The 12,295-nt window shown below is 40.4% G+C and overlaps 1 long non-coding RNA gene across 1 annotated transcript; it reads right to left on the reverse strand.

The window, feature by feature from the left end:
• Positions 1-1,955: 1,955 nt before the first annotated feature.
• Positions 1,956-11,695, reverse strand: LOC127140830 (uncharacterized). The gene is made up of 3 exons (XR_007811315.1): positions 11,652-11,695; positions 2,918-3,032; positions 1,956-2,122 (listed from the first exon to the last, which is right to left on the reverse strand). It is a non-coding gene; the product is annotated as an uncharacterized LOC127140830 (long non-coding RNA).
• Between the last annotated feature and the right edge of the window lie 600 nt (positions 11,696-12,295).

Below are 12,295 nucleotides of genomic sequence, written 5' to 3' on the forward strand. Positions count from 1 at the left end.
TGATATGTAATATGTGGGGGTTTGTCAAAAGCCCTAGGAGGAGTAGGGAACAGAAATTTGTACAGAAGATGAAGAAGATTAAATGCACAAGATAACAATAGATGTGCCTTGCATTGCATGCAGGCCCATCCAATACAGTTTGTCTCTATTTGCTAAAACACATTTCTTGAAACCTCCACCCATTTTCTCAAAACCTTCAACACAAATCCAAAAATTCAAACTACATTTACAAAACCCCTAAAATCAAACTATCACCTCAAAACCAGTTATCATGTGTTCAAAACCAAACAATGTGTTCAGATTATACACACAGCAAGTAAAACTATGTTCACCACAGAACATTCATTAGACACTACATCAAATAATTTAGGACACAGCACCCAGGGCATGTAGTTAACAGAAAATGTTTATTGTAAATGCATTTAGCAAAAAATTATAGTCTACAATCTACATTCAGCACTTTCATAAAAAAACCTAAATGAAAAGCACATTACTGCACAATCAAAGTGACTAAGATTCATACTCTAACATCATGTCTGTGTCCAGGGTCCAGCCAGAGGACTTCATCCACGTCACAGGCAATATTTTCCCTTGCCAGGCCACAGGGGAAAAACCGTCCGGTGTGCCGAACCCAGCTTTGACTAGACTCCACAGTGACAGTGGAGAAGCCCCAAGTTACTTACTGGCTGCACAGAGGGTGACATAGCCACCACACAGGCCAGGGACTAGTGTATTTACAGTATATTCACTCCAGATTTATGGACATTACAGTATAGTTTACAGTACTGTGAACATAGCAACTGCAACTACTAGCCTACAGTAACAGTAAGCCTATGAGCATTGAATTGTACTGGAAGCATCAGTGCTGAAAGTAAGGCTACACTTACTTTCACACGTTTGACTCTTACAGAGTTGCACTCAAACAGTCCTCTGTACACTTGCTTCATGCTAAGTCTGTTGCATTGGAGGACACGGTCAATAGCTGACAGAGACACACTGTTGATTCCATCAAAGTTAACATTGTCTTCAATCACTCTCTGCCGGATTTCACGGAGTCGGATGGCATTATTTTGAAAGACCATGTCAACAATGAGTGCTTCTTCTTGTTGGGAGAAAAGAGGAGTCCCTCCACCCTCATTTGGTCGTCTTTCAATTCTACAAAGGGGAAAATGCACATATAAACCTATACAGCCAGTAAAATAGTATTGTAATGAACATTACAGTACTTACAGTAATGGCAATCGCAGTCTAGGACGCCATCGTAAATGGACCAATCGCGTGTCTCCACCGTAGACGCTCAATCCTGGCTCCATATGCAAATTGCAAATGTAACTATTAGAAAAATAACAGGTGGGTTGACACAGTGACAGCTAGTTTGGAGACAAATCTGCCACAAACAACCGAGTTTATTCATTTGCATTGAAACAGTTTCCTAATTTCCTTTGCTTTCCTTGGCTAGCAGCATTTTAGCCGGACAAGACTTCAGCCTGACAGGTAAAGTTATCTACCGCAACTTCATTCATTCAACAACTCCGTTCATTTTTCGCTGTTTCATTTTAATTCGATTCAATCAAATCGATTTAGGAAGGGGGGCATATGTAACATGGCCCCTATTCCAGACATTCCAAGGATTAAAATAATGTAAGTAAACTATAAGAGTATATTACATCATTATATAATAAGAGTTCCATAGGGCTACCAAAGAGGCCCGTCTGTACTGGGACAAAAAGATGGCCTTCCACAGGCCTCTGCAGGAGCTTCTGAACCAGGCCACTGCCCTGGCCCACACAGAGAAGCTCCTGCAAGTGGAAGGTAACCCAGCACCTTCCCGTCAGCTGTGCCAGGGAAAGCTGGTGGTGCCATTTGGCCAGTACCAGAATGAGCCGTTTCACTCATTGGGGGCAAATGATGTGGGCTACATGAAGTTGTAAGCATATTATATTTAACAGCCTGTATTGTTCTTGTTATTCATCTTTATTCACTATCACAGTTGCACTGACATTAACCATGACAGTACTACATTGATGTTTATGATTCCAGCCTGCTGACAAACACAGGGCAGAGGTCAGTAGTTCACATCCAAAGAGGGAGATCAGAGAGCAGCCTGCAGCCACAGCCTGACCTGTGGAGAGGACAGAGCAGCCAAAGAAACTTTAAATAGTCTTTATTTTCATGTACACTCAGGTTCAAACTGTAGATAGTTTTTACTTTTATTACTTTTCATTCTTAAACATGTTCAATGATACTTTGTCTGTGCTGTAATTCTCTGTGTTTCCCCACCTCATACACTTGTTCAATAAAGTTGTCAGTGCTACATGAACAGTAAGTTGTGGAACATCAATTCATAGGGACACAGAGTGCCAGATTACTTGCATGCAAGGACATTTACCTTCATTTATAGCTTTCATCTATTATTGAACATCACAGATCATCAAGTGTCAAAGTGACTGATCCTGGCTTAATGTGCAGTCTCTTGCTGCCATCTAGTGGCCGTGGCATGAAAACACATTTCAACTTCCTCCTCTCACAAATGACTGCTCTGAAGACATCAGCAAGATATGACTGCCAGTGCTTTGCATAGGTCATGTAAACAAGATGTTTTCTTTATCATTTATGCAGAGTATTATTATTGCCCTTGAATATTTAAACAATGTTGAATGACAGTAGCCACAGTTATAATCATGATTACTGTAACAGTAAAAAAACACAATCCAAACTATGTTTTTATTTTTTAAATTCTCTTTCCACTGTCCTCATTTCCACCCCTCCTTTTCCCCCTCATCCATGCCATCAGCATCCATTCGCTTTAAAGACAAAGAGAATAATAATTGTGTGACCATGTGAGCTGACAACAATGTCCTGTTTGGCTTCAGCAGCCTCATCCATCGCATCAAGCAGTCCCTTCAGCAGCTCCCACCTTCATCTCTCCCTCACAGGGAGTCTGAAGACCTCCATGCTGGGGCCTGGACCCCCTACATTGGTCTTCTCCTGGCCAGAAGGCCAGCAATGGTCCTGGCCAAGGGCTTGTTATTCTGTTTAAAAACAAAGGATAACAGAAGTTTGTTTGAATTTAGTTGTAAGCAGATGCACATCTCTGAGGGGTCCTAATGCAAGGATCAATGATGTTTTTGTTAGTGTATATGTATCAGAATAAAATGCTGTATTAGGGCATCTGCCACCCACTCCCAAGTCCATAACACTTTCAGTTCCCCAGATATAGGCCAAAATGTCCCTCCAATTGGTGTTTGGTGATCATCGTTTCTTGCCTGTCTCAGACTAGATAATTTCTCTCTACCGACATTACATCTCTGACTCTATCACCAATTTAATCTGCACATTCACAGTAACAGTAGTTATTAAATCACCCACAACTCTCCGCTTTCTGTGCGCTACTTTATCGCTATCACGCTATCTTCTGCTACTGATTTAGCTGAACTCTCGGCCATGGCCTCTCGCTCTCCTTCTCCCTCTCCTGCCTTCTTTTGCTCTGCGTGTCAGATGTTCAGTTACTCCTCTGCCTCGTTTAATGATAATGGTATGTGTAATAAATGTAGTCTGTTTTCTGTACTCGAGGTGAGGCTTAGTGAATTAGAGTCCCGGCTCCGCACCATGGAATCTAATTCAGCAGCTAGTGCTAAACAGCCTGTAGCCCTGTAGCCGGTGCGGAGCAGCCTAGCATAGCTCCTGTTAGCATTCCCCCGGCAGTTCCCGAGCAGCCAGGAAAGCAGGCTAGCTGGGTGACCCGTTCGTAAGGACAGACGTAGTCGTAAGCAGAAGTCCACTGCCGACCACCACCCAGTTCACGTTTCAAACAGATACTCCCCGCTCAGCGACACACCTGCTAAGGAGCCAACTCTGGTGATTGGCGACTCCATTTTGCGGAACGTGAAGATAGCGACTCCAGCGACCATAGTTAAATTTATTCCCGGGGCCAGAGCGGGCGACATTGAGTCTTATTTAAAGCTGCTGACTAAGGATAAGCGTAGATACAATAAAATTGTTATTCCCCGTCGGCGCTAATGACACCCGACTACGCCAGTCAGAGGTCACTAAAATTAATATTGATTTGGTGTGTACATTTGCAAAGACCATGTCGGACACCGTAGTTTTCTCTGGTCCCCTGCCCAATCTCTCCAGTGATGACATGTACAGCCGCATGTCTTCACTCAACCACTGGCTGTCGAGGTGGTGTGAAGAAAACGATGTGGGCTTTGTAGACCATTGGAAGAGTTTCTGGGGGAGACCTGGTCTGGTTAGGAGACACGGCATTCATCCCACTTTTGATGGAGCATCTCTCATATCTACAAATCTGACAGAGTTTATTAGGAAGCCAAAGCCCTGACAATCCAGAGTTCAGGCCAGGAGACAGAGCTGCAGTCTGACACGCTTCTCTGAGCCTCCTTTAGAGCAGTCACCCCCCCATTACCCTATAGAGACTGTGTCTGCCCCCCGACCATTTAAATTAACTAAATCAAAGATCAACAAAAGAGGAGTTAGTCACAATAATCTAATAAAAATCAGCACATCCACCTCAAATGTTCAGCAAAATAAAATAATTAAATGTGGATTACTCAATATCAGATCTCTCTCATCCAAAGCTGTACTAGTTAATGATCTGATATCAGATCACCATCTTGATCTATTCTGTCTGACTGAAACCTGGCTGTGTCAGGATGAGAATGTGAGTCATTCCTAGTATTCGGTGCCATTTCAGCTTTGTAACTTCAAAAATATATACATTTTTTATATATATAATTTTTTACATGTTTTTATCATTTCATCTGAAGGATGGCCTTTTAAACTATGAAAAAAATATATTGGTCGAGCTCATGATATTATGGTGTAATAACTTTGACCAGATGTGGCCAAATGTCCACCCTGTTACTGGACATTCTCATTTCTATTCATAGTGCTGGGAATGCACAGTTATTCTGATAGTTACATTTTATAATAGCTTAAATGTCCCTTACTTCACTGTGCAAGTTTTTTTAAGAAAGTATTTATAAAAAAGTATTATATTGGAAGAAGATATGTGCTATTTTAAGGTAAAATGTAATTTCAACACATTACTTTTATTTTATAAAGGAATATCAATGGAATTTGGGCCCAATTTTAAGTGATTTCATTTAGCTAACTCACTCCCTTCATAAAACCACAGACACATGCACTATAGTTATTGTATTTATTTAATTAATATACAAAAACAGACAGGTAACAGGGTGGACAGAGAAGTAACAGGGTGGACATCAAACCAGTAAACAAAAAAATATTAAGGAATACACACACCCCCGACAACAGCACCCCACCTCCCACCACCACCCAACACAGACACAGACAGATGCATGTCCTCATTAAATTTCAAATGTAGTGCACACCCAAACTAAACATCAGGAACATTTGTTAGTCTCTGACCTTTAACCCTGTGTTTCAGAAACAACAAACTATGTGACATATCAGCAACCCAAGTGTTTTTTGAGGAAATCCCACAGCTTCTTCTCCAGCTGGACAGACCTCTTATTCAAGGGTTGTGGCACCTTCATCAGGCACACAATCTGTTCATCCGTGTACCAGGAAACGTCCTCTCGTGGACTTGGCCAGTAGAACTTGTTGGTCCCATTCTGGTACATGCATTTCACCTTTATATCTTCCTCAACCTCCAAGATGATTCCAGGGTAGGGATCACCATCGTAATTGACAATGCACCATTCACCAATGTTTTCTTTGGTAACTTTGTTGGTCATGATGTTTCCTCAGTGCAATTCAGGCTTGCCTCTTCTCCCAGTCTCACTTCCTTCAGGCCATAGCATGCACAGTCCAATATACCTTTGTCTGCCTGGCAGAGACATGTTATGTCCCTGTATTTTATTCTCTCTGGAGACAAACTTAGGACTTGGTTAATTTTCATTGTTCCTTTGACAGGCACAAGCAGGGGTGCATCCATTATTTCCTGCACTTTTCTCTCAACATCTTCTTCTCTCACAAGGAAAAGTTCCACTGAAGTGCCCAAGTTCCTCAACTTGTGGAACATGGCTTCTGCATTGGGGATATCTCCTCCATGGCGGACAATTTTGTCAGCTGACCTTTTAAGGGTAGTGCCAACACCATCTGGAGCCCCCTTTCCATGGCTTGCCTCAAAGAAGTTCCAGCTGATGTCTTTGAAGCCTTTCTTGAAAGGCTCTTTTGAGAGCAGATAAAAGTTGCCCTTTTGTTTATATTGTAGCTGGGCCGTCGCTGAACACATGGAGGTGACTGATTAGTGGGTATCTCTCCCTCAACATGTTTAACACTGGGTCGAGGTGGGCCCATATAGCAGGGGGATCATGCCGCCTGGATGGAGAGATGGAGCAGAAAGTAACCTTTTCAGCTGCAGTGTACAGCACTCCAGTATGTAGGGATGCTTGCTGGTGTGATCCTCCGAAATGGACAGATTGAATCTCTTCAGAATATTTACAGGAATAGTTTTCACTGAAATCGACATGAAGTAGACATTCGTTGTTCTTTAGGTTTTCTCTCAGCTGTCTATAAGCCCCATACTGCCATCTAATATTAAAGATGTGTCGCCTAAATCTGAACAAATCTGAACAGCCTGTCATGAAATTCACCAATAAGTGCATTCTCTGTTGTCATCAGCGTTTTCTTCACTGTGATTGTTGATCTTTTCCCAGACCGCTCTCCATCATTCACTTTGGCATTGTCTTCCAGAGATCATTGTGTAAGGGCTATTTCTGCATCTGTCGGTGGTCTCAGCATTGAATGTGTTGAACTGACACAGTCTTTACACTCACCATATGCACAGAGTTTGGATTTGAGATCACACATTGTTGCATCTACCATCTCCTCAAGGTGTTTTGATGCTGTCAAACCTTGGCTGTACAGGGTGTTGGCCATGAACTGCAAGTTCTCGTGGGTTCTACACTGACAAGTTTCACGATCAGCCTCTGTGGGCACAATGACCCAAAATGGTCTTAAGGTGCAGAAACATGAGTAAGAGACCTGATCACTTTCTGAAAGAAACCTCTGGTGCAGAATCTTCATCGTGTCGGTTAGCAAACGTTTCTGTTTTTTAATCTTGAATCGAGTTACTGTTTGCTTTCGTCCTGTTGTCATTCTACTGACGTCATCTCTTAAGAAGAAGGCCTTTACTTTATGTTTTATTTCAACAGATAATCTGCTGCTTTTCTTTCTTTCAAAAGTCATCAGCCTTTGACCTCGCTTTTTTGAAAAACCAAGAGTAGTCTGTGCAGCCCTCTGTAGCCTGTATTTCTTTATAATATTTTCAATTGTTATTTTTGCAATAATTTGCCTCTCTCGTTCCTTTTTTGGTATTTTTGTATTTATTTTTGATGTCATCAATAATTGATTCGTGCAACAACAGTCTTTTCCTCAGCTTATTATTCACTGGTTGATGATGCAGCAGTGCATCCACTGTAGGACGTGGCGATTTTTTCTCCCCACCATACGCTGGTACCTCTTCTTGTATTTTTCCTTTTTTCTCTTTTCCTTCTCCAACAAGGCCTTTAATTGTATGATTTCACTCTTGAGTCTCCTTCTTCCTTGTCTGACATTTCTTTGTCCAACAAAACAGAGAAAGCATATTGTCACAATTAACATTCACTCTAAACAGATTAAATAAACCTACAACAATGCTATTATAGAAGAGCATTATTTGCAATGAAGTGAGTAATTATAAGCCCATATCTTTTGTTATACCATGCATTTATTAGGCTTCACATTATTATTGTATTTAATATTGGCTGTTTTGACAGTTATTTCTCACATGCAGTCAGGTGTCTGCACATGCAAAAACAGACACACATTGTAAGGCTTAAATCAGTTTCCTTTTTAAATCAAATTTGATTGATTTGATAATATGCCTAATCAACAACACATTCAACTATCAACTTTCTTCTAACCTTGAGGGTCTTGGTTGTGAGGCATTTTCTGTCTCTGGGGGACTGTCTGGACTTGGAGGAGGAGTCACTGACTGAAATGTTGTCCTGGCTCTGACAATATCCCTCTGTTTTCTTTTCATTTCGTGCCATTTCTTTCTCTCTGCTCTCTTCTGTCTTTCACTGAGGTCTGATACTTTATGTTTTCTTCCTTTCTCTCTGTCCCTTCTCCACCTCTCTTTCTCTCTGTTGAGGTAGTTCTGCCTTCTCAGGGTCTGCATCACAACGTGCCCTGTAGCGTCGTTGCTTTTCAGCAGCAGATAGTGGTGCCATTTCCTGACAAATATATGCATGCCATTTAACCATTTAAACTGAGCATTAACAAATAAATGCATATTAAATTAATAATAAATACAGTACATGGTGGAAATACATTTATTTAGGCCTCTTACGTCCCCCCTGTTACCATGTGTCCACCTTGTTACTGTGCAAAAAAGTAACAGGGTGGACAGTAACAGGGTGGACATTTTATGCTAAAGCTAGCCATTGCTACTAATGTGATGAACAACTAGCTAGTACAAGGTGACCACGAAGGAAGATTTTTTGCAAGTTTTTAACCTATATTTTAAAAATTCCAAAAGAATATTTTTTTCTACTATAAATAACGGTAACAGGGTGGACACGTTATGCTTTATCGCATCAGTAAACCGCTCTAAAACACTGAAAAAAGGTTGATAAAAGAGTGGTACTTACTGTGCTTCTTGATGAGGGTTTTCCCTCCCAAAATACTGATACATCCAGAGGATCATGTGACTATAAGAATAGTCAGGGGGTGTGTTCAGTGGGACTTTTATCAGAGTAACAGGGTGGACAGTTGAATCCGGGACACAACTTATTTTAAAGACTTTAAGCATTAAAAATGCAATAATAACAAAAAATTATATTTGATGACAGATATTACAAATAAGACAACACAACAATGTTGAAAAATCTAGATTTTTACAAATTTCTAGTACTTATATTTGTATTGGAACTTTAACAAACATGCTTGGGGATGTGGCAGTTTAGTGTATTTGTTCTTAAAGAAGAGTAATTATTTTAAATTAATTAACCCTGTGTACATAATATTGTTTTCTTTGGTAGAGGGGGGTTAAGAATGTATGTTAAGCTTTTAAAAATAAGTATTATCCCATTTTTACACAAAATATGGGATATTATGTCATGGGGACTCAAATGGCACCGTATAGTAGGAATGACCCATGTTAGACTGAATGAATCCACCTCCCCCAGTCATATTAATACTCACATTCCCCAAGACAGACCCGAGACTCTCAGTGTGTAAATAAGCCCACTCACTGTTTCAGTCACACTCTCGATCTTGTTTTAGCTTATGGTATTGATATTGAACATGTAACAGTCTTCCCACACACTCCCGTTCTTTGGTCACAATATTCATTGGTTGGAAGTGCTTAATTCTGATAAAAATTATTTTGAGGGAGTGGAGAATGAAAAATAAAATATCAAAAATGCATTGAAGAAAATAGAAAAACATGAAGCTCAATTAGTTAACAGCAGAGCTGTTGATGGAGTTTTTTTTTTTTTTTGTTTTTTTTTTAAAAAAGATATCCCCACAGATATCCCCACAGCGCAGGTCATATGACGTGACCGCCAGACACAGAATGAATGTGTCAGAAGTTCTTTACTATGCCCATCAGGTGGTGCTATGACTAAACCTGAATATAGATGTGTTCAGGCCATGACACTTAGCAAACATGTCAAGTTTGGGGCAGATTGGACAGTGCATGCGGGAGTTATAACAACTTGTGAAGCATCAAAATTCACCATGGCAACACAGCAAGGGCGTCCCATGAAGAGTCACTGTCACCATTATGATCTTAATGCTTGTCTGACTGATCAACCCATTTGGATGAAATACATAATTTCCTGAATACTGGCATGTAGACGTGTTCAATCCATGACAGTTAGTAAACATGAAGTCTGGGCAGTGCATGTGGGAGTTACAACAACTTCCTGTTTAATGGTGGAGCATCGAAATTTGCCATGATGACACAGCAAGGGCATCCCATGAAGACTCACGGTTTTCACAATATAGCACTTTTATGATCTTAATGCTTGTTTGACCACATTTGAGGTCAATCAGATCAACCTACTTAGATAAAACAAATCATTTCCTGTTTCCACTAGGTGGTGCCTATGATTATATCTGTATATTGGAATGTGTTCAGGACAGATTTGTTGTCAAATTTGTGAAATCTGGGGCAGATCAGACAAAGTATGCATGAGTTACATCAACTTCCTGGTTAATGGTGAAATATCGAAATTAGCCACGGCGCCACAGACACGCCCTTTAATGGAACATCAAAATTTTCACAGTAAGGCATCATTAAGTCCTTAAGGCTTTCCTGACCAGAGTCTGAAATGGATCATGTCAACCTGCTAGTAACAGGATGTCAAAGTATAAAACATGTAATTTCCTTTGTCCAATAGGTGGCGATATGACTTTTTGTGAATATTGACATGTGGGTGTGTTCATGTTGGGACCCTCATCATCACTGTGAAATTCGGGGCTGATTGAACAAAGCATGGCTGAGTTACAGCAACTTAAACGCAACTTCCTGTTTCATGGCGAGTCATCAAAATTTGAGGTGCTGCCATGGTCACACCGTTTAACATCAACAAAATCTTTTCATAACTTTTAATCACAAAGACCTTGAGAGTATCCTGACCAAGTTTGAGGTCGATATGATAAAATCTGTAGGAGGAGTTCATTCAAATACAATGTCCCCAAATGGCGAAAAATAATCAAAATTTGTGCGATAAATTCAAAATGGCCGACTTCCTGTAGGTTTGAGGCCATAATGTCAAGAGACTTTTTGGTGCGTCTCAGCATGTTACATCATACCTCCAAATTTTGTTCACCTCGGACAAATTAAGCCCAATGGCAAGAGGATTTTGAGTATGTCCAGGGGGGACTATGGTGCCATTTTATGGCGCCAATGAACAAGACCCCTATCAGATGTCAATTTTCGGCAGGTCTGATGCGTATGCAAAGTTTTGTGAGACATTTTTGTGAGTTTTTGAGGCCCTCAAAAACTGTACTGGCATCTGTAATGTTAGTAATTGAGCATCATTTCCACAAACCAGTAGGCCTACATTGGACTACAGTTCTTGACTGAAATTTAGACAAATGAACACAGCATTAATAACTGATATTTCATTTGACCTTCAGTGTAAAACACCCCAGCATTTGTTTGGTAGATGTATAGAAATGAATGTATGGTAGTCTAGATGTGTTTCAAGTGTTGCTGCTAGCCTGTCCTCCATAATAGCCAGTAATGAACGATGCAGATGGTCACAATCATGTTCACTTTGAGGTTTGAGGTTGCTTTGAACACACAATAATTGTATTCCCAGTGAATATTAGATTAGAAAATACAGCAGTGACATGACCTTTGTTATAAACTATGCCCACTCCCGACCCTCTATCAGAATACAGAGACACAGACAGATAATTTTTTCTCCAAACAGGCAGCAGCCTATGTAGTGATGGACTTTTGGGTCCTCAATGACACATATGTAGTTTAAAGGGAATTTAACTTTCCTTCATATTGTGGTTATACTGAAAATTCACCTGCCTCCTGGAAAAATGCTGTGTCATCCTGGAGTGTGTCCCAGTTTTAATATCTGATTTCTGAATTACTCTTTTGGGATTAAAAAATATGAAAATATCAGTACACTTACCTTTCCTGTTGTTGAGGGAGGCAAGACACTCTGCTTTAGCCGACAGGTTGTGGTGAATTCCCAGAGTTTAAATACAGTTCTGGAGGACTAACTCCTCCCTCCAGGGAAGTTAACATGATCAGGCAGATATGAGTTAGTGATTGTGTAATCAGCTGCCATGCTCATCCTGCAAGCTATTCAAATACCAAGTTCTAAAGTGTCTGACACCAATTTTGAGGAATAAAATGAAAATGAATTATAACATATTTATACATCTGAGGGGCAGCACTGCAAATGATGTTTTTTGGATTAATGGGCAACAAATGGACAAATAGAGGACACGTCTACACTGAAATAAACTGTTGATTCTGAGATGACACAATAGAAGCACATGACCAGTATGTTTGGTTAACAATTAATTTATTTATATGATCAGCTGTGCAAACAGGTGTGTGTGTGTGTGTGTGTGTGTGTGTGTGTTCTACAACAAATAGAACTGGCTTTAATGTTTTCCACCTTGGGTGGGACAGACTAAGAATAAGGCTTTCAAATGAGTTATAATTGAGTTTAGGTTTAGGGTTAATTAGTAAAGTGGAGTTGAAAATGGCTGCGACTCCACCTCCACGGCCGGTGTCTCGGGGAATGTGAGTATTGATATGACTGGG

This window comes from Lates calcarifer, unplaced genomic scaffold (assembly GCF_001640805.2).
Source record: "Lates calcarifer isolate ASB-BC8 unplaced genomic scaffold, TLL_Latcal_v3 _unitig_5079_quiver_1879, whole genome shotgun sequence".
In the NCBI taxonomy this organism is placed as follows: Eukaryota; Metazoa; Chordata; class Actinopteri; family Centropomidae; genus Lates; species Lates calcarifer.